This window comes from Nomascus leucogenys, chromosome 5, assembly GCF_006542625.1.
Source record: "Nomascus leucogenys isolate Asia chromosome 5, Asia_NLE_v1, whole genome shotgun sequence".
Lineage (NCBI taxonomy): Eukaryota > Metazoa > Chordata > Mammalia > Primates > Hylobatidae > Nomascus > Nomascus leucogenys.
In genome coordinates, this window is record NC_044385.1 from 37,314,364 (window position 1) to 37,341,614 (window position 27,251).

The window sequence follows — 27,251 nt, forward strand, 5'->3', positions numbered from 1 at the left end:
AGTTCAAGATGATTTTTGGGTGGGGACACAGAACCAAACCATATCATTCCACCCTAGCCCCTCCTAAATCTCATGTCCTTCTCACATTTAAAAACCAGTCATGCCTTCCCAACAGTCCCTCAAAGTCTTAACTCATTCCAGCATTAACTCAAAAGTCCAAGTCCAAAGTCTCATCTGAGACAAGGCAAGTTCCTTCTGCCTATGAGCCTGTAAAATCGAAAGCAAGTTAGTTACTTCCAAGATACAATGGGGGTACAGGAATTGGGTAGATAGGAGAAACTGGCCAAAACAAATGGGCTACAGGCCCCATGCAAATCCAAAACCCAACAGGGTAGTCATTAAATCTTAAAGCCCCAAAATAATCTCCTTTGACCCCATGTCTCACATCCAAGACATATTGATGCAAGAAGTAGACTCCCATGGCCTTGGACACCTCTGCCCCTGTGACGCTGCAGGAGTCAACTCCTGCAGCTGCTTTCGTGGGCTGGCATCGAGTGCCTGTGGCTTTTCCAGATGCATAGTGAAAGCTGTTGGTGGATCTACAAGTCTGGGGTCTGGAGGATAATGGCCCTCTTCTCACAGCTCCACTAGGCAGTGCCCCAGTGGGGACTCTGTGTGATGTTCCAATCCCACATTTCCCCTCTGCATTACCCTAGTAGAAGTTCTTCATGAGGGCTCCACCCCTGCATCAGACTTCTGCCTGGACATCTTGAGGCAAAGGCTCCCAAAGCTCAACTCTTGTCTTCTGCACACCTGCAGGCCTAACACCACATGGAAGCCACCAAGGCTTGGGGCTTGCACCCTCTGAATCAATGGCCTGAGCTGTACCTTGGCCCCTTTTAGCCACAGCTGGAGCTGGAGTGGCTGGAATGCAGGGTGCCACGTCTCAAGGCTGTATGGAGCAGTGGAGCCCTGGGCCTGGTCCCTAAAACAATTTTTCCCTCCTAGGCCTCTGAGTTTGTGATGTGAGGGGCTGTTGTGAAGATCTCTGAAATGCCTTGGAGGCATTTTCCTCATTGTCTTGGCAATTAACATTTGGCTCCTTGTTACTTATGTAAATTTCTGCAGCCAGCTTGAATTTCTCCCTAGAAAATGGGTTTTTCTTTTCTACTGCATGGTCAGGCTGGAAATTTTCCAAACTTTATGCTCTGCTTCCTTTTTAAATGTAAGTTCCAATTTTCGACCAATTCTTTGTGAACACATATGGGTGTATGCTGTTAAGAGCACCTAAGCTACATCTTGAACACTTTGCTGCTTAGAAATTTCTTCCACCAGATACCCTAAATCATCTCTCTCAAGTTCAAAGTTCCATAGATCTCTAGGGCAGGGAAGAATGCTGCAAGTCTGTTTGCTAACACACAGCAAGAGTTATCTTTACTCCAGTTCCCAGTAAGTTCCTCATCTCCATCTAAGACCACCTCAGCCTGGACTTCATTGTCCATACCACTATCAGCATTTGGGTCAAAACCATTCAATGAGTCCGTAGGAAGTTCCAAACATTCCTATATCTTCCTCTCTTTGGGCCCTCCAAACTGTTCCAACCTCTGTCCGTTACCTAGTTCAAAACTCACTTCCACATTTTCAAGTATCTTTATAGCAATGCCTCACTTCTCTCAGTACCAATTTCCTATACTAGTCCATTTTTACACTTCTACAAAGAAACTACCTGAGACTGGGTAATTTATGAATGAAAAAAGGTCTAATTGACTCACAGTTCTGAATGGCTGGGGAGGCCTCAGGAAACTTACAATCATGGCAGAAGGCAAAGGTAAGGCAAGAACCTTCTTACATGGCGGCAGGAAAGAGGGCAAGCAAGGGGGGATGTGCCATACTTTAAAACCATCAGATCTTGTTAGAACTCACTCACTGTCATAAGAACAGCATGGGAGAAATCCACTGGCATGATCCAATCACCTCCCACCAGGTCCTTTCCTCCACATGTGAGGATTACAATTCTAGATGAGATTTGGGTGGGGACACAGAGCCAAACCATATCACTTAGTGTACCTTAAGTGTGCTCAGAACATTTATATTAGTGTACAGTTGGGCAAAATCCTCTAACTCAAAGTCTATTTATAATCAAGTGTTGAGTATCTTATGTGATACGTTGAATACAGTATATTATAGAGCACAGTATGGGTTGTCTGTCCTAGTGACTGCCTGGCTGACTGGGAGCTGCAGCTCACTGCCGCTGCCCAGCATCATGAGAGTATCATACCACATATCATTAGAATGAAAAAAGATAAACATTTAAAACTCAAAGTGTGGTTTCTACTGAATGTGTATCACTTTTGCACCATCATAAAGTCTAAAAATCATTAAGTTGAACCCTGTAAGTCAGGGACCATTCACATCTTATTTCACCAAGCCCTCTCAGCATCCATTTACAGAATAAAAGGTTTTTTCTTTTGTCTACCCTTAACTGTGTGCACCTTGCATGGTTCTTTGAAGGCAAACATAACACAATGGCAAGAATGTAGGTTTTAGATTTATGCTCAGTCAAATTTGAATGCTTCTTTGGTTATTATCTAGTTGGGTGATTCTGGACAAGTCACTTCTCTGAGCTTCAGTTTCCTATCTGCAAAATGGGACTAATGATACCCACCTCAAGGGGTTACCATGAGACTTATGGGAAATAACATATCAAAAGCGCCTGCTATATTATCTGATCACAGAGTAGGGATTCAATATTTGCTGGTTTCCTTCCTTCTATCCTTAGACATCAGCCAAAATTTGTCTTTTCCAGGAAGCCTTCCCAGATTCACCAATTTAGAAGTTATCTAAGGTTAGGGACATACCCTATGTTGAAATTTTCCCAAAAAAACTTTGAATACAGAAATATTGGAGAAATACCAGCCGAAATGAATTATCCTGGCTTTGCCCCATGCACAGCTAGGAGCTTCCCCTATGTACCTTCAGGCCCTTTTCCTCCAACAGCTGCACACCTGGGCTCTGGGATCTCTTTTCCTTTGCTTTCTCTTAGAAGGCTGTGGGAAGAAACAAGCAGGAACAACAATACTTGACCTCTTTGGAAACATTTGCTCAGGATGTGGTATATAGGAAGAAGCAAGAATTTGACTAGGTTTGACCCATTCTGGAAGTTCTCTAGCCTAATGACTCACAGTAAAATCTGTGCCTGATGTTCCAGCCACAGTTACTTTCTGGCTGTTCCCTGAAGACACCGTCTCTTTTCAATCTTACATAACTTGGCATTTGCCATGCCATATTCCAGGAATGGTCCTGCCTTTGTCTACCGCAGTAAAACTCCTCATCCCTTAAGACCCAAAATCTTCTTTTGTAATTCTTGCAGGGAGGATTACTCACCCTACCGGATATCCCTCAGACCAGCATTCATACTTTTATGTTATTTCTAACACATTGAAATAATGGATTCATGTATCCATTTCCCTTAGTATATTATGATGGGTTGCAGGACAGCAGTCCTGCTTTTTCCTCTTTTTATTATCAGTATTTAGAATAAAGTATGATGTATAGTAAACCTATATGCATGAATGAATATGAATCTTATCCAGAAGAATTCCTTTAAGAGACTCAGACATATTGAGAACAGCAAGGCATTTGGCAGGGGCTGCAGTGTGAATGGCAGCTGCCTCAAGAAGAAGTCATTACAGAATTTTCTAACCCCTTCCTTTCTGAAGGTTGGGTCCAGAGAAGCAGGAAGAGGTCTGCCAGAGTGATTCACAATGGGTTTTCCCTCTCAGTTCTGCCCACCATAACACTTATCCAATATTCCCATATGAGCTGGTTATTTTCTCTCTGGTCCCTTCTCTGCCCTGCTCTAAGTTCTACGGACAGCTTCATGGGGCTCCACTGCATTCTTGTTCCTGGCTGGGTTCTGTCAAAGGGAAGCTCAGAGAGGTCAAGTGACAGGAAGAGAGAGATACTGGGGCCCTTCTTTTCTCCCTTCCTGACTTAGTGCCCCTTCTTCAGTAGCTACATACATCCAGGAATGTAGGTCCCTGGCAGCCCTTCCTTCATAGCTCTGACTCCCACCTGCCCAGATAACAGTTACCCATCCCCTCCGCCCCTGCCAGCTCCTTCAGCCTTGGAAATGGCAATAGCTTCCCACTATTGACAGCCTTAGGTGCTTTACCACCCCTTACTTGATGCTTCAACCCTGTTTAGAGTTAGGGGTACCTTCATTAAAGTAACTTCCCAGAACCATCTGAGATTAATTCTGCTTCCTGACAGGGCCCTGGTTGGTACATCCTCCCATAGATAGCATCAGGCAAGAGCTACTCTTCTCTTTCCAGTCTCATTCATGATATGGCCCTTAGAAAACCTCTAAGTTAAATCTGAATGAGGAATCCACTTACATGTGAGGCTGTGCGAGGGAGGAAGTGTCCCTGTGATGAGCAATGCTTTGGAGAAGTGGCCTGACAACATTCACAATCTGATGATTAAACTGTGAAGTGTTTAATTTTGTACTGCATGTTGGGGCTGGTTTGGGGGTTGGCAGGGATAGGAGAGACAGGAGGGAGGTAAAGGAGAAACAATTATGGGGAAAAAGTGAATTGATGGATTTTTCAGTCTTGTATCCAATTTCTGGTAGTCTTGCAGATATGATCCTCTATCTATTGTGGTAGACAGCACAGTCAAGTGGAAAGAGAATGAATTCTCCATAAAATAGCGACTTGAGTTTAAGCCAGACTCGGTCACATCCTAGCTATTGTTCAGCTTGGGCAAGCGACAACCTTTTGGAAACTCAGTTTTTGATATCTGTATAATGGGGGATAATAAGCTTCCTTATACATTAAAGAAAAGTACATGACATTAAAGTATGTGACAGACCCTGCCACAGTGTCCCAGACAGAGGAAGAGCCCTATAAAAGGTCATTCTCTCTTCTCTGATTCTGATTGATGAATACATGTCAAATGATTAAATGAATAAATCCTCTTTCAAAAAACCTTTTGATATATCTTAAGTTGAGCTAAAATCTGCCTTCCTATAACTTTCACCCATTGGACTTAGCCCTGCCATCTAAAGCCAAACAGAGTAAATCAACTCACTCTTCTAAATGAAAACCCTTCGAATATTCCTGTTTAATAAATTGAATAAATAGACTCCACTTTAATAAATTTGCCCTAGGCCCGTGGGCCTTTGCAAGGAAGGCCAATATAAATGAAGATGCTGTCTGCACACGAAATGCTTTGTGGATCACATGACTGCCACTCTGCCCCAGAGACAGAGGGAAGAGTGTGGGGGAGGGTTATTGAAAATGAGCTGTTAGTAGTGGTCAGAAATATAAGCTTTAGTCTTCCTAAAGCAAATCATTTCAGAACTTGTTTTTTTAATTAAAAAATCAGTGCGGCCAGGCACGGTGGCTCAAGCCTGTAATCTCAGCACTTTGGGAGGCCGAGGTGGGCAGATCATGAGGTCAGGAGATCGAGACCATCCTGGCTAATACAGTGAAACCCTGTCTCTACTAAAAATACAAAAAATTAGCTGGGCGTGGTGGCGGGCACCTGTAGTCCCAGGTACTCAGGAGGCTGAGGCAGGAGAATGGTGTGAACCCAGAGGCAGAGCTTGTAGTAAGCCGAGATCGCGCCACTGCACTCCAGCCTGGGTGACAGAGCAAGACTCCATCAAAAAAAAAAAAAAAATCAATGCTTCCTCTCCTCCCTCCTGTATTTCTTCCCTCCTTTGTTCACTTATTAAAAATACATTGAAAGCCTACTCTGTGCTGTTTACTCTGCTAAGGTCTTTCCATGTTGATTTCATTATTTTATTCAGTCCTTACTCTGAGGGAGACATATTACTATTCCCATTGTACCAATGAGAAAACTTTGATTCCATGTCAATTTTTTGTTTTTCCAGGGCATCTAGAACTACAAGTAACAAAGCTGGAACTCCAAGCCAGTCAGGTTTGTCCAGTGAGTTCTACTGCATAATTCTATCTATGGAAGAATGGCACAGTAAGAGAACGAAACACATACACATGCACGCACACACACACCCACACACAATCTGCATTAGGTCCTGAAGAGTTTTTCCAGGCAAAAAGGAAACAGTCTAAACCACAATGTGGAGATGCCTACTTAAGAATCTGTCTGGTTTGGGAAATGGTTGGTAGTGTGACATGCCTGAAGCACATGGTACTTAACTAAGTCTTGTAGAAGATGGGGCTAGATAAGCAGGCTGGGACCCACATGTGAAGCACAGAAATATGATGCAGAGCTGCAGTGCTTGGGCTTTATATAGCTGCGATAAGGTGGCTCAGGGAACAGCCATCACTATTCCTCTGAGGTTTAAGACTGATTTTACTGACTTCCATGCTGAGTGGCCTGGCTGCCTATCTACCATTTCACTTCTGTCACTATATAAGCTCAGGGATGATTTCTTTTAGTTCTACCCAGAGCTGGCTAAAAACAGACATTCAGCTTTTAAATCACAGAAGCAAAAAAAAAAAAAAAAAATTACAAAGATACGATAGCCTAGATAGAAAAAAAAAAAGAAAACAAAGGAAGTCCCAAGAAAGCATAAAGAAGAGAAAGCATAAAACAAAAAGACAGGAATAAGACCAAACATATCAGTTATGACAGTAAATATAAACGGTTTAAGTTCTTCTAATAAAAAATAAAGTCTTTCAGAATGGGTTAAAAGCAAAACTCAACCATATGCTGCTTACAAAAGACAAATGGTAAAAGAAAAATGAGAGAGAAAAGGGGAATTGGTGAAAGCTAGGCAAATATTTATCAAGTATACAAAACAAACAAAAAGAAAGCAGTGATTGGGAACATTGCAAAGTAGAATTCAGGGTAAAAGCATTATATGAGACCAAGAAGGTTATTTTTATATTGATAGAAACAATAAGAAATGAGCTGTTACATAATATCAAAATATATAAAGAAAAACTCTTAGAAATGTAAAGAGATCATGATAGAAATAACCTTCTTGATATTGAATGAACAATAAAAAGACAAAAATAGAATATTATTATTAGTAAGTTATGTACATATCTTTTAAAAATTACTAAAAGCTATATTAATTGAGTGCTTACAATGCTCCAGGCATTGTTCTAAATATTTACTATTGCCTCATTTAATGTTGGAGAAAGGCTATCGTGAAGTAGGAGATTATTATCCCTGTATTAAAGATAAGAAAACTGAAGAACAAGGAGGCTAACTGATTTTCCTGAGATTTTAAAACAGTTGCACTGTCACTATAAGAGTAAGCCTGATTTGAAACTAAGGCAGGGATCCCCAGAGCCTGCCCCTTTCAAGTATTATGTTAAACAGCCTTAAAGAAAGAATGCATATCCTTTCAAGACATGCATTCTAAAACACTGACCATCCAAAGTGATCATATAGGATACAAAGAAAACTTCAGAAGAACCAGAATAGACAAAAGGTCTAGTCTATAAGTTCTGAACACAATGTAGTGAATCTAGACACTAATGATACCTAAACCTAACCAAGATAGCACACATGTGCACATGCACATTCATGAACACACACCATGTAAACCAATCAGAAAAATGTGATACTACAATTCTAAATCAAATCTATGAAAACCGATTTTATCCTTTATTTAAAGAATTATCATGATCAACTGGGACTTATTCTGGACTACACAGGTAAATATAGTAATGTAATATAATACTTATCAGTAACTCAAAGGAGAAAACCACTTGGACATCTTGATGGATCACTTCTACTGAGTCACAGCCTTGTGAAGTTGGGGACAGGGATGGTTGTGTTAAGAAGAGGTCTAGGCCAGAGAGAAGTAGCTGTTATATCACATGAGTTACCAAGAGCAATGACTCAAACACAAGCAATGATGCAGAAGTGATCAGGAGTGTCCAAGCCAAACCAGGCGCAAAATAACCTAAGGTTGAAGAAACCTAAGTTGATTCTGAACTGCCCCAAATCCAGGTTAGTCTAGAGCTGGAGCTGAAGCTGCATGTGGTGGCCATGGGCAGGATGGTGGTAGGTGAGTATTTAGTAATGGGGAGCAGCTACATGATTCCTATTTTTCAAAGGGGGTGCTGATGAGATTAGACACTTAACAGGGCCTGGAATTCCCATCACTGCAGGATGTAATCCTCACATCTGAAAGAAGAAAATGCTACATCAAGATTGAAGGTCATGTCTTAAGATATTTGTGGAAAGGTAAATATTATTTCAAGGGAATTTTTAAAACAGGGCTTCTGTTTCTGTAATATTCCAAGTTTGGGCTGCTGTTCTCTTGAAAATGTGCCTCTCTTGCAGCTAAAACTTGGGACAGGATGCTTGAGACAGGGGAATTTACATTTCTCCAAGGTGTTCATTCTCTGAAATACCAGCCCTGGAGCACTATGTCCCCAGGAATGTTCACAAAAGGTCAGCAGAAGCACCAGAAGGGCCAGAGTAGCACTGAGTCAGGTATGAGGTCCTCACGGCTGCACCAAATGCATGAAGAAGGCGCTGCCCCGTCTGCTCCTTGGCCTCTATCTCTGCCTGCCTTTCTGATTCTCCATCTGGATCTTTCAGCCTCTCCTTATTGCTCACAGCAATATGGAGACTCCATATGGTAATATGGTAACTCCATACCAAGACCCTGGTAAATGAAAACACAAACCAGGAAGTGAGAAATCTAACAAAATAAAGCAAAGAGAGAGGCCACTGTCTAATGAAGGCTCTCCAGTCCTTGAGAATTTTAGAATTTCAGATCCAATAGGATCTGGCAGTTGAAGGCATGATTCACAGAGTCTCAGGATGCAGGAGGCAAGGAGAACTTGAGAAACTTTCCCACTTTTAGAAAAGAAATGATCCTCTCTAGGGACAGGGCTTGAGGCATTAAAGAGCAGGTTGAGACCCAGGTTAATGGACTTCCTAGCCTAGCATGTGCAGCATTTTTAAAACCATGTTTATCTTTCCCAGTTAAAAATAATGTATCCTTTGTGGACAGTTTGAAAAATCCCAGCAATGCCCAGAATTAACATATGAACGCATTTTGGCTTTTTTCCTGACAGTAATTTCTTTTCCCTTTGTATGGGGATGTGTATGTATGTGTATGCACATAATTATAAAAATAAAATGGGAAGCATAATTCAAGTTTTGTATCCTGGTTTATTCTTATCATTAGTCCATTGTCACAGATGTGTAAGGGAGAGATTTTATGTGGGAAGTGAGCCTCGATAGTCCTGAGAAAGTGAGATACAGACAGCAAGGTTGACGTTGGACTCGAACAGCTAGGTCTCTGTTGACATAGGTGGGGACACCTGGCTTGGACAGGAGAAAATGGGAGGGGAGGAAGTGGAGACAGTGCCTCTGGACAGTAACTCAAGAAGCTGCTCTGAAGAGAGGGAGAGAACCAGGACAGAGGGGCTGAGGGTCTTACAGCAGAAACCTTTAATGGAAAGAATGTAGGCTTGGAACAAAGCCTTGTGATTTGTACCTCAGACAACAATTTACAAATCATAGGACTGCACACAAACATAAGGTATGGATTAATCAGTACCAACGTGGCTTAGTGCCTTTCTACCTTTGCATTAGATTTGATCTGTACTCTGACCAGTAAAGAAAGCGAGGCTCAGAGATGCAAAGCAATTTGCCCAAGGACACACTGTAAAAATGAGCAGAGGTGAGATTTAATTTCAGGATTGTGTAACTTCAGATAATGTAGTTTTTTTTCTTAACTGAGAAAATGAAACCATTTATTATATAACTTGATAGCTTACATAATTAATGCCTAAGAAATAAAAGACAAGACACACCTCATAGGGGAAATCCTTTACTCATGATCATTAGTCTCAGTGGCTCCTCCCCTTGTCCTTTGGAGTGGCCTGTGGGCTCTGGCTGGAGGGAGCCCCATGGCCTGGCCTGCAAGTGCTGGGCTGGACCCCGTCCATCTTATGTGATGGCACATTCAATGTGATACACTCTGACACTCAAATGCCTGCTTCCCCCTCTGTATCTCACATAATCTTGCCTTCCAACATCATTTTTTTCACATTTGACTGAGAGGTCTGACCTAGAACAGCTGTGCGTGACTGGAAATTTAAGCATTCCTCTTTCAACTCTCTGATAAGAATCTTTCCCCTTTAATAATGCTCTCAGTGGCCCCTCGCCCATTCCTTTTCATTTCTGCTAGGTGCTTTTAAGTTCAGTTTTCCTTCCACCCCCTGCAAGCCCCCCAAGGCTTAGCTTCAGAGACAAGGCTCTCTCAAGACCCAATCAATTCCAACATTCGGTTAAGCTAATTAATTTCAGGTTGCCATCAATATATTTCTTAATTATGGTTTAAACATAGGTAAAACCTAGAATTGTTCGTCAACAGCCCTTAGCCTCAGCTGAATGCTAGCATCTACCATTAAGAATTCCCATGGGTCAAATCCAGGTTCTGACAATAGTTAGAAAGACCACATGTGTATTTGCATAGGATTTGCATATATCTACATAGGTTAGTCTCTTTGCAGTAGGTTTCCAATTAAAATGTTATTATTTTGGCCTTGAAGTTGTTGTTTCCTGATTCTTAGTCTCTAGTACCATTAGCAACACCTGTTCACTTTGACGTTGATTTCTGCCTAGAGGACAATAGGACAATGAAGACAAAGGACACAAACCAGCAGTGAAAGCCCCAAATACTAGAGCACACCTCTGAGGTGGGCTGATGCTAGCAGTTGAGAGGTTTTCTCTGGTGGAGAGAAGACCTCAGGCTATCTGAGGAGTCTTGGCATAGCTGCAGGGCTGCTGAGCAGAAGGGTACTGGGATTGTACTGGATGGCTGGGCGGGTCTCCACATCTCCTTCCCTACTCCCCTCTGCCCTTGATCCTGGAAGAAGCATTTCTATTCTTCCTAAGTGACATTTTGCCTGCAAAACATAGATATTAGAAGAGTCTTTCCGAAGATCTGGGCATTTCATTCTCTGGCTTCTGATGTTCTCCCAGTGCTGGTGGTGTGAAAGCTCCAATCCCTCATGACATGCAAGTTCCTTCATGACAGTAGCTTATGTTTCTCTGGTTGTATCTCTTGATTTCACTTTGCATCCTAGGTTCCTGCTCCCTTTGGCCATCAGAATGCATTTTGCCCTGTCATTCACGAATGGCTAACTCCTATGCTGTCTCCTACTCTGAGGCATCTTTCCTAATTGCCTCTCCCCACCTCTTTGCTCCCTTGGGGCTTAGAACAAACTACTTCAAAGCATAGTGCCTTGGCGTGCTGAGCACTTCAAACTGAAGGAGACTGAGGGGGTCTCAGGCACAAAGTCCTTCTGACCTTCCCCGGCCCTCCTGTCTCTTCCTCTTCTTTCTCCCCTGAGATGGGTCATATAAATTAGAATTTCTCTCCCAAAGCATAAAACCTAGAAGGGTCATTCCCTGACCTTTTCCCTTTTCCCCTGAAGACCCTCATGTGATAGGTGTCCTGCCCTGTTCCCTGGGGGAAAGGAATGCCACACAGAGAGGCCAAGAAGAACCTGGACAAACAGGCCTTGCTTGGTCCTCCTTCAGTTTATTAACATTTTTCATACCCTTTTTTGTCCAGGCACATATTTACATGACTGTCTATTCTTCATAGCACCTAAGTATAAAAGTACAAAAGCTTTCCTACATTCCAAACACTCTTCTGTATTTTCACAACTCCACATATTTCTCACCTTCCTCTGCTGGGAAAATTCAGGAGGAATCGCAGGAGCTCTAGGATGCAGAGAGAACCATCCGTGGTGAATGCCCACATCACCACTGGCAGAAGAACAGAGATGGCCAACCATGCACCTCACTTCTACCCTCCTCATCACCACACATCTCACCACTGCCATCTTGCTTGAGGCCCTCAGGAATAATGTCACACACACTGATAAGCCCAGGAATACAGGCCAACCCTCAGTCCCAGATTTTAATCACTATGTGGCTCTATGGGCAATGAGGTAACCCGATCTCTCCTCCTGCCCCAGCATCCATCCCTGCTTTATGTTTCTCATTTACATTTATTATTATCTGTCACACTTACACTTATTATTTATTTTTCTATCATTCTATCTCCCTCCTGCAGAATAGAAACTCTATGAGGGTAGAGAATACTGACTGTTTTGTTTGTGACAGCAGTATCCTCAGGACCTAGAAAGGTGATTGACACATAATTTGTGCTCAATAGATATCTGTTGAATGAGTGAATTCTAATATTTTTTACACTATACTAAGTGTGATAATTAACTGTTGGAGGGCTGGGACCACAGATTATTCTTTTTTTGTCAAATATAATTAAAAATGTAAAATTAATTATAATGTTTTTGTCACATAGGGTTAAAAATAACATATAATTAATTACCATCTCTTTCTTCCCACCCATTCTAAGAAGGGCAGGCCATGAGGAAGAACTTCTGTGTGGTTAGGATGATGTACTAAGTAGAAGCTTAGAAAAGAGTTATTAGATCAAAATACACAAGAAAGGGTTTGGGGCTATCTTTAAAAAAAAAGCCATTTGGGAGAAGAATGAACATGGAAAGAAAGGTAGAGAACCAGGTGGCTAACAAGAGAAGGTAGTTAGCTAAGTTGGTGCTGTACTGAAGAGGTCCAAGAGGCTCAATATTTGGAAAGCACATTTTGAGAAATTTTTGCTGTGTATTTTGTGATGTGATTCTCCCTTTCCTCAAGAAAACCTTCAGTATAAATCTACACTGATCTTCAGTGAGTGACACCATAAGAAGAAATGCATTTAAAATGAAAAAGAAAGGTATATGGTAAGAGTGAAGCTTTAGGCAGGAACCAGAATCGATGCTCAACATGTGTGTTTTTTTTTTTTTTTTTTTTGAGACGGAGTCTCGCTCTGTCGCCCAGGCTGGAGTGCAGTGGCGCAATCTCGGCTTACTGCAAGCTCCGCCTCCCAGGTTCACGCCATTCTCCTGCCTCAGCCTCTCCGAGTAGCTGGGACTACAGGCGCCCGCCACCACGCCCGGCTAATTTTTTTGTTATTTTTTTTTTTTTAATAGAAACGGGGTTTCACCGTGGTCTCAATCTCCTGACCTTGTGATCCGCCCACCTCGGCCTCCCAAAGTGCTGGGATTACAAGCGTGAGCCACCACGCCCGACCTCAACATGTGTTTAAAATGAATAAAATGAATGAATGAATAAATGAATTAATGAATAAGTGAACTAAAATCAATGGATCAATTTTGTCTCAATATGAAACATTTCTTAAAGCTCCAAATTGTCCAGAACTAGAATGAGTTGTTCCCTTTACTGATTTTTCTCCCCAAGAAGCAACAAGATAATAACCTCATCAAAAATCCTGTAGAAAAAAAAAAATGTCTGCAACAGGAATGGTGTTGGGCCAGATGAATGGTACCCAGACTGTGTTGCAAGAGGTGAGAAGGTTCTGGTTGTCACATTTCAAAGGTTATTTTCTGAGTTGAGGGAGGGCCCAGCATACAGGCTTCTGAGACCTCCGCATCTGTTTTTACCAGAGCAGCTCTGTTTTTGCTTGTATTACACATCTATTCATTCATTATTTCATTTATGTATTCACTCATCATTCAACACATATATAGAGTAAATACTAAATGCCTCTATGCTGCAAATACTGCACTGTTTCTACAAAAATAGACTGCTCTTTTGAAATAGTTTTTAAGTTAAAAACATTTAAATGATACTAGAACTCTTAAGACTAGTGACACTTCCACGAATTGAGTAAATAATTATTACTCAGTGTACTACTGTGTCTAAAAATTAAGGGTAATTACACTTTCTTGACTTTTTTCTTTTCATTTTAGCTCAGATGAATAAATACTACAGCCTTGCTAAAACAGAAAAACAGTATATTTTAGAATGAATGAGCATGAGAAGAGGAATGGGATGTCTTCAAGGTCTCATTACTGGGCCTATGGGTCTGTTTCTGCAGAAAGCGGGAGTATGAACGTCACCATTGCAGGAGGAAGAGCCCAACATGGGAAGGGGGTGAGACTTGCATTCATCAAATCTCTAAGTAACACACTTTTTGAATGATCCTCCATTCTAATCTTCATAACAACCCTGAGGAAGATCGTTTACAGATGATAAAACAGAGGGTCCCAGACAGTAAGCAATTTGTCCAAGTTTATGAACATGATAATCTTGGATTTGAACCCAAGGCTCTGCTGCCAATGCCCTTCTCTTTCCACCACACTTGGGAACAGTCAGATGTTTGCAAGCTGGTGGTCTGGTTGCTTCTTAATCTCTAATACGCAGACTAAACTTGGCACAGGAATGAATGTGCTGAGCTCCATTAATGGGTGAGAGCAGATTTATGTGTTGGGAGATGCCAGGAAGATTTGGCTAAGGCGGTTATGATGCCAGAGACAGGGAATTTAAAACAAGGACACCCTGAAAAGGGCCTTTTATGTGACTTCTTCATGTGGGTTAATTCTGCCTGAACCTTAGATACAAATCTCCAAAGACAAGAGTAAATGAAAGAAAAACTAATAACTTATCAACTCATTGTAAAATGAAATGGTCACTACATTTTCCGTAGTTTCTCTTCTCTTTTCTTTTTAACTCACAGGAATAAATATCCTGGCCTTGCTAACACAGAAGGACAGTGTATTTCAGAATGAATGAGCTTGAGAAAAGGAACAGCAGGAGACCGGATTTTGATTAATTTCTCATCTGAAAGAAAGAAGGCTGTGAGGACATCTATGAGTGCACAGCAACTTCTGCAGGGCTGGGGGAGGCTGAGGGGTATGGGGAGGGGTGCAGTGAGGTAGTGGTAGCAAGAAGTGACCAATTCTCAAACTCAATACTTGAAGCTTGGTGTTTTCCAAATATGATCTTATTTAATCCTCATTCATTCATTTACTCATTCAAAAAATACTTGTTGAGTGCCCACCCTAGGCCATATCCCCCTGAGGACATAGAAGTGAACAAAGCTGACAACATCCCTGCCCCCATGAAGCTGGCATTATAGGTGAGGATCATTTCATAAAGAAATTAATAAACAACTCTAATAATGGACGGCAAAGATAGATGTGAGGAAGAGTACTAAAGAAGGTGAGTTTGTAGAACACGGTGATGGTGCTACTTCAGGTTGGGGTATTAGAAAAGGGGTCTTTGATATAGGGACATAGGGACAGAGACTGAAATGAAATGAAGGGTGGGCCATACCAATACCTGGGGGCAAAGAAACGGAAGAAGAGGGAAAAGGTCTTCACATCTGAGGTGGCACATTTGAAGATGAATAAGGAAATCAGTAGCTCAGAGTGAACAAGAAGAAAAGTGGTAGGTGGAAGCCAGACCATGATGGTCTTGTAGGGCCAGCACAGCACTTTGGATTCTAAGCACAATATGGAGACCACAGGAGGTTGAGAAGGGGAGTGACATGATCTGAGTTAATTTGAAATTATTACTTTGACTGCTCTGGAGAGGACCAACTGCAGGTTGACAAGGGTGGATGAATAGAGGCCTAGGAGGCTGCTGAAAAGGTCCCAGGAGGCAAGACACTAGCTTGAATGAGAGTCGATGGGATGTGAAGAGGGAAGAATCAGAATATATTCTAATGATAGAGTTGGCAGGATTTACTGTCAGATAAATATACGATGTGAAAGAAAGATAGGAGTAGAGAATAATTACCAAGACTTGGGTCTGAGCTGCTACTGCCTGGGACTCATCAGCAGAGAGTTGGTATTCACAGCCCTGGGACTGGCTGAGGCCCCTGGAGAGCAAGTGTAGATAGAAAAGAGAAGAAGCTGGAGGGTTGCTTCACAAGAGTCTAAGGAGGTGAGTAAGATCATGCCCGCCTTATAGATTAAGAAAAGTAGTCTCAGAGAAGCAGGATGCTTCTTTTCAGCCACTGTGCCTCTATTAGAGCCCTTACCATGATGGGCTGCAATCCTTGTATAGATCTGCTCCCTAAGAGAGGAAGAGCTATTCAAGGACAACAAGTATGCTGCACACAGCTTTTTATTTCTAGCATCTAGCACTTGACAATAAAAGTAGTTACTGTACATATGAAAAGTTCACATATAAAAAGTGATGATTGGGCCGGGCGCAGTGGCTCACACCTGTAATCCCAGCACTTTGGGGGGCCAAGGCGAGCAGGTCACCTTAGGTCAGGAGTTTGAGACCAGCTTGGCCAACATGATGAAACCACATCTCTACTAAAAATACAAAAATCAGCTGGGGATGGTGGTGTGCACCTGTAATCCCAGCTACACGGGAGGCTGAGACACGAGAATCACTTGAACCTGGGAGGTAGAGGCTGCCATGAGCCAAGATCGTGTCACTGCACTCCAGCCTGGGCAGCAGAGTGAGCATCCATCTCAAAATAAATTAATTAATTAATTAATTTAATTAAATTAAAAGTAATGATTATACCTCTAACAGAAGGGTCTCAATGGGGATGTGTTCAACAGATGGCTGGACCTATGGGGGTGTGAATGATACACTCAGGGTCTGAAATTATTAGCACCTAGAACACAGCCTGGCACATATAAGATGCTCAATAAGTACACTTTCACTGATTAAAAGGATGCTGCCATGATGATCATGACCTGTGCAGATATCTGATGAGACCCCCACTCAGCTGAAACCCAAGCATCTTTGGAAAGTGTTCATTGTATCACTAGTGGTGTCTCTCAGAAATGAGAAGATGCAATGAAGGGCTTTGTTCAAGCCAAAGTAGTTGGTAAGAGTATAGAAGAAGTGAGACACTTGGAAGTAAAGTAACTATGTGATACAGCAGTTTGAAATAATTTGAGAGAAACAAAAAAGGCAAGTGGGCATTGTTAGACAAGGAAAAACTCAATTCTCAAAGTGCTGAGAAAAAAGTGCTAGATTGATTTTTAATACGGCAAAATAGGATTAACCATCAAAAGTGAAAGGAAGTAATCTCTGAATGACTAAATGACACTGGCATCTGGAGAAGATTCTGAAAACAATGTACATGTATGAAGAGTAATAGAGTAAGTAGAGATGATGGTAATGATGATGATGATGATGGGGATGGGGATGATAGCTAAGACTTACAAAGAGCTTTCTGTGTGCCAGACCCTGTTGCAGATACTTTACATGTAATAACTCATTTTATCCTTGTAACAACTCTGTGAGACAGGTACTATTATTACCTGTATTTTATAGATGATGAATCTGAGCTATAGACATTAAGCAATTTGTCAATGGTCACACAGTTAGAAAGTTGCCACGAGTGGAAAATACAAGATGGATGTAGGCAAGAGTTATCCATTCAACCATCTACCATTTACTAAGTACTAGCTGTGCATCAGGTACTATGTTAGAGGTTAGGCTTAGGTTTTACAGAGAAATGTTTAAGATGTGACAAAGTTAAGATTGTAGTCAAAATATAAGTATTTTTAAAGTATTGCAGTTTTATCAGTATGGAATTATAGAATGTTCATGCAAAAAAAAAAAGACTTTAGAAGTAATCTGGTCCAAGATTCTTATTTTTAAAATTTAAAAAGAAAGAAAACAAAACAAAAAACAAAAAAAAACCCTGAAGCCTACAGAGAGGAAGTGACTCATCCACTGACATACAGCTAATAGTGACAGAACAAGATCAAGATCCTAAGTCTATTAACTCTTAATTATGTCACCTTTCAAAAACCAGGCAGGCCACACAAAATATACTGTGTTACTCAGGAGTTGAATGGGTTCCTTCTGTGGAAGTGTCAAGATCTACCACTGTCTCACCCATTTGATTTTAGTTGGCAATTATTTCACTTGGAAGAGTATTTTTTTTTTAGAATCTAAGAGAACCTTAGCAATTATCTGTTCACCTCCTTATTTAAACTATTGGGAGATTATGGCTCTGTATGATAAAATAGCATGCCCTAGCTTTCTTGGTAGGTTAAAGAATGTCCATTACCACCATGAATTCAACACCTTCCTGCCTTAATGGCAGGGAAAAGACAACTGTTTGTACAGATGAATGCCACACCACTTTTCTTAGAGTCAGCTTATTGCAAAGTAAGGCACCCATATGCAGTATTGTTCTTAGTCTGCTCTGTGATTTCCCTGAACTCTGTGATGTAGACAGATGATAATTAGTACTCAGATTTAACAGGAAAAAAAGCCATTCTCATTGATATTAATAACAGACACAGAACTCCACCTCCTAACTCTGCCAGGCCAGGTGCTTGTTAGGGGGTGGCTGAGGGAGCCAGCACAGTCAGCAAGCAGGGAAACATCCCCCACCAAAGTTCTGGCTGACGACTGACTGTCTGAATTCATTTCAAACTCTCTCTCTTTGCTTCCAGCAACTCCTTCAAATTGGGCTCCCTGAGGTAAGAAGTCAGTGAGACAATGGCCAAAAGGCATTCTAGATGTGCTGAGATTTTACCTGATTACAAAGAAACTGAAGTTGGGGAAACAGTTCACTCCACTAACCTGAGGGGTACTTAGTCACATGGGCAACTCTGAAGGGAAATCCCACTCTCTGACATTCAAGAGTTACGATTCCATACTTGCCACTGGTCATAACCCTGTGCCCAGAGCATCCCAGCCTCTCCTCTTGCTAACAACCTATTTTTCCATCAGGCACTTCTGCAGGGGGTTGTCATCTGAGTCCCGAAGGAGAAAGCTATGGCCTGTATAAACAAAGGCATGAGGACAGAACTTCCCTAAGCAGCCGAGATGGCTTTTCTGGTCTGTACCTTTCAGCCAGGGCTACAAAACCTAAGCCTATTTCCTAACCTAGACCCCAAATTATTTGTCTCCATCAATCTGCCTGCTGACTTGTTTCTCATCTCCCTGCCTCTTGACCTTTTGCATTTACTTCCTATTAGTGATTTGTATTTGCTGCTCAGACCAAACATTTGGAACCTTTCCTCTTGTTTGGGCTCCATATCCCTCTGACTATATGTTATTATTATTGCTCTTATTAATTTTTTTAAATATATATCTTATATTGTAGATAGTCTATGTGCCAGATGCCTTAATAGGCACTTTATATTCACTGAAACCCCCATCTTTTCAACAACCTTGCAAAAATAAATCATAATATGCCCATCTTACAGATGAAAAGGCTGAGGCTTAACAAGTCCTCAGAGCTAGAAAGTGGTAGACCAGGAGGACTTGAACCTATCTTCACTTCAAAATCTGAGAAGTTCGTGCAATGCTATCTAATTCTCATTCATCCTTTGGGTCGTTCTACCCTTAATTTTTCCAGACTAACTAGTTTAACTACATTCCCTGAAACCCTTTCATATTTCCTGATAATGGGCTCTCTTGGTATCTGAGATGGAATATATTTTCTGAAATCCACAGAGAGATTGAAGTGAAAAAAATAAGGGAGTGAGGAACACATGGACTTCAATGTATGTCAAATATCTCTGGCACCAATGTGAATACCAGGACTATACCTGGATGAAGGTAAAAGCTACTATTAGACAAAGACCTCTAGTAAACCTCTCAGTGTTGCTAACTTCCTCTCAAGTGAAAATACTACCAGCAATAGACTTAGGTCACCTCTTGCATTTGTATTCTGATCTTCAGAGCTTTTTCATATCCCTAATTTCATGTGGGCTCCTAAACAACACTTATTCTTGTCCCCATGGTATAGATGAGGAAAATAAACAAAAGAGAGGTTAAGAGTCCTCCTTAAGGACACAGTGAATTACTAATACAGGATATGGGTAACTGGATCCTGGTCTTTTGGATGCTTGGGTTTGTGTATTTCACGAATGTAACACATAGAAAAAAAATTGTATTTTCAAGGGAACTAACATATGTTGAATGCCTACTTAATATGAAAGATTATCCTTTCCATCATATATTACATTTGAGACACTCATATGAAGTAAGTGCTATTATTGTTCTCTATTTCCTGGGTTAGGAAACAGATGCTCAGAGAGTTATGTAACTTGCCCAAGATCACAGTAGTCACTGAGAGTCGGGACTGCGTAAGAGTGTGCCTGACTCCAAAGCCATTCTCTTAAGGCTCCCTCATGGCATGCTTTTAGTCTCCATTGTGTCCAAGATGCTTAAGGAATTCCACACAGTGTTTGGAACACAAGAATGAATCCTGATGGCTCCTGCTGGTTGCTAGGTAACGTCTGTTTGGTACAATCTGGTTCACATCATAATGCTTCTTTTGCCAACAGGAGCTGGTAATCAGGATGGCAGTGAGGCAGGCACTTGCTTGCAGAAGAACAGGCCTAGGTTTTTAAGAAGCCACAAAAGTGTCTTTGGATGATTAGGATCAAAGGGGCCAACAGCTTTGCAATAACAGCATAAATATTGTGGGCTGGATGGACAGGCACCAAATGGGGACATTCCATCCTGCTGTGTGATGAGAAAGCTGCCACTTTTGAGGCCTTCCAAAACAAATAAACACTCCATATGCCAGAGGAAAAGCCCAGGAAAGACCTATTCCAACTGGAGATGGTGCATGTTACTTCTTCAAGAAGCTGAGATCCAGCTGGTACTGCCAGGTGGAGAGTGAGTTGGGTAGCTGACCTCAGGCATGGCAGCCTTGGTTTTTGGCCACTTCATGGGGTGACCTGTTGAGCAAACAGCAGTGGAATTCTGCAGCTGTGGACCAAGACCTAAATACTCATTCCCACTGACTCAGAGACATGCTACAGCCGAGGGTGGGGGAGGTGAGAGAATATAGGGACACAGGTGTTGGAGAAAAGTTTGTTTCAGCAGCACTCGCCCATAGCTATGAGTAAGCAGGAGCTCACTGGCCACAGAGCACCTGGGCTGTAAGCATGGACTTTACTCAGACGGACCTTGTCTTAGTTTATGGTACTTTCTTGCTTGCTATAACAAAGTACCATAAACTGGATGGCTTATATACAAGAGAAATATATTTCTTACAGTTCAGGAGGCTGGAAGCCTGAGGTCAGGGTGCCAGCATGGTCAGATTCTGATGAGGGTCCTCTTCTGGGTTACAGATTGCAGCTAGCTGTCTAGCCTCTTCTTACAAGGGTGCTAATCCCAGTCATGAGGGCTCCACCCTCATGACCTACTTACCTGGTAAAGGCCCTGCCTCTAAATACCATCACACTGGGAATAAGATTTCAACGTATGAATTCTACAAGGACAGAAACATTCAGTCCATTGCCAACCTGCATTCAAGGCCCTCCTTTTCCATGCCATGTACTATTAGGGAAGCTATCTAACACCTCTGAACTTATTTTTCTAATCTATTAAATAGAACTAATATTTACCTCTATCTCAAAGGGTCGTTATGATTAAATAATAGAATAGTTTTTAAGTGCTTCACACAATATTATATCATTACTAATTACTAGTATTATATAACATATCATAGTATATATGTATATAATATGTATTATAAATACTATAATATATAATATGTATTAAATATGAAGATATGCTATTGTCATTATTATCTCCTACCAAGAACCAAACCATTTTCAGGAATAGGAGAGACATGAGAAGTCCAGTATTTCTCTGAAGGTAGCAATAATCTCTTCTATAACCTGCTCACATGGTTATGCTTTCTCTGCTTAAATGCTCCTCATGATGGGAAGTTCAGCAGCTTCTATGGGTGCCTATTTTATTTCATTAATTGACTGCAATGGAAAATAATTCACTAAATTCAAGCAATCTGAATCTTCAAGATTTCTACCCTTTGGTCTCACTTCTGTTCCCTAAGGTTACAGAATAAAATCAAGCTATTAACTTACTGAAATCTTACTATATGCTAAGCACGGGTCTGGGTAATTAATTCACTATTGTTCATTCTGACAACAGCCTCATGAAATAGATAGTATTATCTTGATTTTGCACATTGGTAAATTGAGGAAACAAAGTCAACTTTCACAACTTCATGAAATAGACAATATTATCTTGATTTTGCAGATTAGTAAATTGAGGAAACAGTCACCTTTCATGTGCTTGGCTATGAAGTATTTGAAGTTAGAGCTTTTCTCATCATTGAACTGAAATTACATAACATTTTCAATGTTAACAATTGCTGTGTTCTTATTTCTAGGAATATGAAGGGAGAATGAAACAAAACTGCTCCGCTCAGGGAACTTGGAAAGGAAATTGAAAAGGCAAGGCACAGGCTGGAAGAAAATATTTGAAAAAGATTTATGTGACAAAGAACTTCTTTCTGGATTATACAAAATATTTTTAGATATTCTTACAACTCTAAAATAAGATAACTCCTTAAAAATGTGAATTCTACCAAAGGAGAGATAAAGATGACAAATACATTCAAAGATGCTGAAAATCGCTTATTTATTATTAGGAAGTTACAAGCTAAAGCATAATGAGATACCACTACAACCTACTAAACTGACTAAAATTAATCAGACTAACCAGGTGTTGGCAAGAAACAGGGACACTGAGACTCTCACACTGCTCGAAGGAATGTAAAATGTTAAAACTTCTTTGGAAACAAGTTCAGTAACTTTTTAAACAGTTGAAAATAGACCTATCATGCAAACAAGCAATCCCACTTCTAGGTATTTATCCAAGGAAAATGACAACATATGCCCACACAAAGACTTGTGCACAAATGACCGTAGCAGCTTTGTGGTAATTGCTAAAAACTAGAAACTTGTCAAGTGTCCAACAGGTGAGTGGACAAACTCACTATAGTATATCCATACAATTAAGTACTAAATAGCAGTAAAAAGGAACTATTAATACGTTTGACAATATAGATGTAAATCATAATGCTATGCTGAGATAAAGAACCCAAAGATTTTATACATATGATTCAACTTCTATAAACTGTTAGAAAATGAAAACTAACTGTAGTGGTAGAAAGTAAACCAGTGGTCCCCTAGGTATGGGGGAGGTGTGTATGGGGGATGTGTAAGGGGGGTTAGGTTATAAAGGAACATAAGAAAACTTTGGGCTATGATGGATATATTTATTATTTTAAATGTAGTGATGGTTTCACAGGTGTATACATGTATCAAATCTCATCAAATTATATATTTCAAATATATACAGTTTATTATACAGCAAATATACCCCAATAGAACTTAAAAATCTTGGTGGAAAAGTGATCATATAGCAAGATGGCCCTGTAGTCCAGTCAAGTTTACTGAGCGATAATTCTAATCTCTAGGCTTTGACAACTTGGGTGGTGTGAAAGTGTGTGTGTTCTACAGTGATGGTGATGAATGCCATAACGAATGGCTGGGCACTGAGGCCAGGGCCCATCACCCAATCTGGGAAGGCTACAGATCTCCTGTCTCAGGAACAGAGGTGTTATGGAAGCATATTAGAAACAAGAGATCTTGGAGGTGGAGTGGGTAGCATTTATAGAGGAGAAAAAGAATAAAATTTGCACATAAGCTTTGGATTGATGAATGATCCACTAGGGCATCACCAAAGAAAAAGAAACAATAAGAACTGAAATTAATATAGGACCTGGAACATAGCTCACATGTGATACAATCATCATTTATTCCTTTATTCATTCATCAAATGTGTATTGGGCTCCCACTTTATGCCAGACACGATTCTAGGTGCCAGAGATACAGCTCTGAACAAGAGATAAAATCCCTGCTGTCAAAGTGCTCCCATTCTAGTGGAATGAGATGGGACATTAATACATACATGAAAACTCTATAATATCAGGAGATGATGTGTGCTAGGAAGAAAAAGGAGAGCAGAGTAAGGAGTGGGTGGCAAGGCAGGGGCCTATTTGACATTGTCTGTGAAGGTCCTCTGAAGAGCAATTTGAGTAGGAACCTGAGTGAACCAAGTATGTGTCATGTGGATGTTGGGGAAGATGACTCCCTTCTGGAGAAGAAATGCAAGGCCTGTAAGGAAATGGGGGGTAATGGTGGGAGTCTAAAGTAAGTCTTTCCATAATGGTGTAGTGATAACAATAACATAACTTCTTCCTCTTATTAAAACTTCTCTATGCATCATGATCTTGACTATGAGCTTTAATGCTTAGAGCAACCCCATAAGACAAGAGCTAGTCTCATTCTCATTTTATAGCTAAGGAAATTGAGACAAACTACATAAGTTGCTGAAAAGTCACAGCAAATAATTAGCTGAGGAAGAGACTCAAATCTATCAGAACTGCTTGACTTTTGATCCTGAGCTTATGCACATCCAGTGGGCAAGTGAGGGTGCATGGGTTTGTGAAGACTCCAGTAGTATGATTGGGGGTAAGTTACTTAACCTCACAGTTATGTGTACTGTATCTAATTTCTTATTGTTTTAAAAAAATTATTTATTTATTTATTTATATTATAGACACAGGGTCTCACTATGTTGCCCAGGCTGGTATCGAACTCCTGGGCTCAAGTGATCCTCATGCCTCAGCCTCCCAAAATGCTGGGATTACAGGCATGAGCCACTCTACCCAGCCCCTTCTTGCTTATTCGTAATGAAACAATGCTTTGTAAACCATGAAAGTGCTATATAAAGATATCTTTAAAATACCAAAGAAGTCCCTGTAATTAGATATTCTAATGCTACCTACTGTAACAAATAAACCTCAGTATGACAGCGGCTTAACCCTGTAGAAATTTACTTCTCGTTTGCAAATAAATCCCTTGCACGTGGAGGTGTGTGCCAAATGGTGATTCAGGGAACCAGGCAGGCTTCTTTCACCTTGTGGCTTGGTCATCACCTAGGGGCTCACAGATGTCTCCTTCCAGGGAGTAGAAATGTAAAAAGAACCCAGAAAAGTCATATCTGCCTCTTCAAAACCCCAGCCTTGGAACAATACACGTCACTTCCATTCACATTCTTTGGCAAGAAATAATCATGTGCATGCACTTGGGAAACAAGGGAGGAGCCAGAAAAGGCAGTACTTGTTGAAACAGCTGCCCCTAGGGACAACCGCACTTTATAGAATGAAGACCACAACTTTTTGGTGGATAATTAGCTATTTCTGGTGTAGCCCCTCCCTCTCTTGCTTCAGGTCCATATGATAAAATGTAACACAGCCCACTGGGCCCTAAATATGTTGGTCTCTCTGACCCACACACCCAACTTCAAATCATGCTATTCTTCTTGGTATCAATACTCCAGCAATACTGGCCTTTACATGGTTTCAAACATGTGCGCTCTTCAGGTTGACTGGGCATAATGAAGCCACCTCTTCATTATTGGCTCTCTCCTCTTTCCCCAAGGCTGCACTTGTCCCTCCTGTTCTAAATGCTCGTCATCACCTCACTATCCCCATCTGCTCACCACCGTGCTCTCAGGAAATCTCAACACATTTGTAATTATTTGTTCAGTATTTTAAAAGCACAAGCTAGAGTTAGACTGTGTGGATTCGAAGCATAGATCTACTACCTACTGGCTGTATAAACTTGGCCAGGTTATTTAAACTCTCTTATTCTTTATGGGCTGCTATAACAAAATGTCATACACTGGGTGGCTTGTAAACAGCAGAATATTTTTTATAGGGGTCTGGGAAACCCAAAATTAAGGTGCCAGCAGATTTGGTGTTTTGTGATAGCCAGCTCTCTGATTCAAAGATGGTACCTTCCAGCTGTGTCCTCACATGGTGGAGGGAGCCAGCTAGATCACTGTGGTCTCTTTTATAGCGGCACTGATCCCATTCATGAGAGCAGAGGATTTCAACATATGAATTTTGTGGGGACGCAAACTTTTCTTGCCACTATTTCTTCATTTACAAAATGTGGATAATTATGACTCATTCTTCATTGATTATGAAGACTAAATAATGTATACGAAATAATTAGTATAGCATTAGCTGTACATTAATGCCAAAGAACACAATTACTTTTGCACCAACCTAATAGCAGCTGTCACTCTTGTTACTGTTACCGTTCCTCTTCACAGGTACAGGGTGAACTCTGAGACCATCTCTCCTATTCATTTACATTCTCAGAACTTAGCACGATGTCTGACCATAGTGGATTTTCAATAAACAACTATGGGGTAAATTAATGCTCTCCATTTCCTCTTGTGTGGTGGGTTTTCCTAAAGGTCATGTATCTGTAGTTTGTCATTCTCTGAGTGCTGGTTCATGTTCTTCTATGGAGACAGAATTTCAGTACAGCACCTTAGTGAAGAGTACAATTCTAGAGCAGGACTGTGGGTCTCAGCATAGTGTTTTCCAGCTATCTAACCCAGAAGAAGTTCTTTTTCTTCTTGACACCTCAGTTTCCCTGACTGTAAATGAGGATGATTTGGGCATGCCTTACAGAGCTCTTATGAGGGCAGCACAGTGTCTGCACAGAGGAAGCACTCCACAAATGACAGGTATTATTTTTAAAAGATTAGTTTTGAAGGCTTTCTTTTAATAGCAGAAAATGAGCACAGGACTGTGTTTAACATGCTGTGCCCTTCCTTCTTTCCCTTGAATGGCCTTTAAAGCCATCGTATTTATGAACTCCCTGGGCCAAATGTCCCCTTGAAAGAAGGTAGCTGAGAGCAGATGAAAGCTCCTGGGCCAAGTTTATCTGAGGTCATGAAATAGCATTGGACATGGTCACTACCTTTTTCTTCTTGGGCTCTCTCAGCCTTTGCCTTTCTGTTGGATGTCAGGTGGAGGCATGGGGCACTAATGCAGGAATCACCACACCTACTTAGAAAGAAGGCATTTACCTAATTGCAAAGGAACACATCCTGCCTGCAGACAATAAATGGTGTGTGATGCTTCCATGAAGTGAGATGGATGGAGCTCTCCGTTGCTAACTGGCCCATAACCACGGTCATTAATCACACACGGCACGCCCATTGCCAGTAATGGACTTCACCCCGGAAAACTCCAACTCGTGGTGCCAACGGGTTAAAGGGAAGGCCTCGCCTCTTATGGAAATATGGGTGTCCCTTCGGGATTAACCCTGGCATTTGCCACCCCTCATCCACTGAAAAGCCCTTTTAATTGATTTTTCTTCCTATTCCCTCCAATCTGTCAAGAACTCACTTGCCAGCCTCTGCGTGGACCCAGAGACATTGCCTGAACTATATGAACTGCTAAGAAGCTGCTAGTCTACAAGGAATTTCCCTTTTCTTCTTCCCTTAATAGACAAAAAAGTAGCTAAACTGGAACAGCAGAGCCTCATTTTTTGCCACAACCCACATCTCTGCAGCTAGATCTGGGTGGGAAACCACCCGACACCATCATCTACAATTCTCTGAGTGCTTGCTTAGTGCTAAGTGTGGCCATGTTGCCTCTCCACAATTAATCTGAATAATTCCAGGGCTCTTCATTTTTCTAGATAAAGACACTGAGGTTGAGAGGTTAAGTGAATGGCTTGCCCAAGTTTGCACAGCTAAGGACAGAGGTGATAGCCAAACAAGCACACCAGATTGCAAATCCAGTGCCCTTTCTGTGATGCTGCAGAGTGCCCTGGTCATTATCTTTTCTTTCTTGGATTGGCATCTGACGTCTC

General features: G+C 41.2%; 1 protein-coding gene and 1 long non-coding RNA gene across 2 annotated transcripts in view; one reads left to right on the forward strand and one right to left on the reverse strand.

Annotated features, from left to right (window-relative positions):
• Nucleotides 1–27,251, reverse strand: part of DAB1 (DAB adaptor protein 1) — a 1,266,417-nt gene that overhangs the window by 864,659 nt on the left and 374,507 nt on the right. The gene's annotated exons all lie outside the window — the stretch shown is intronic.
• On the forward strand, nucleotides 20,023–22,425 carry LOC105739739. The gene is made up of 2 exons (XR_001115692.2): nucleotides 20,023–20,313; nucleotides 21,893–22,425. It is a non-coding gene; the product is annotated as an uncharacterized LOC105739739 (long non-coding RNA).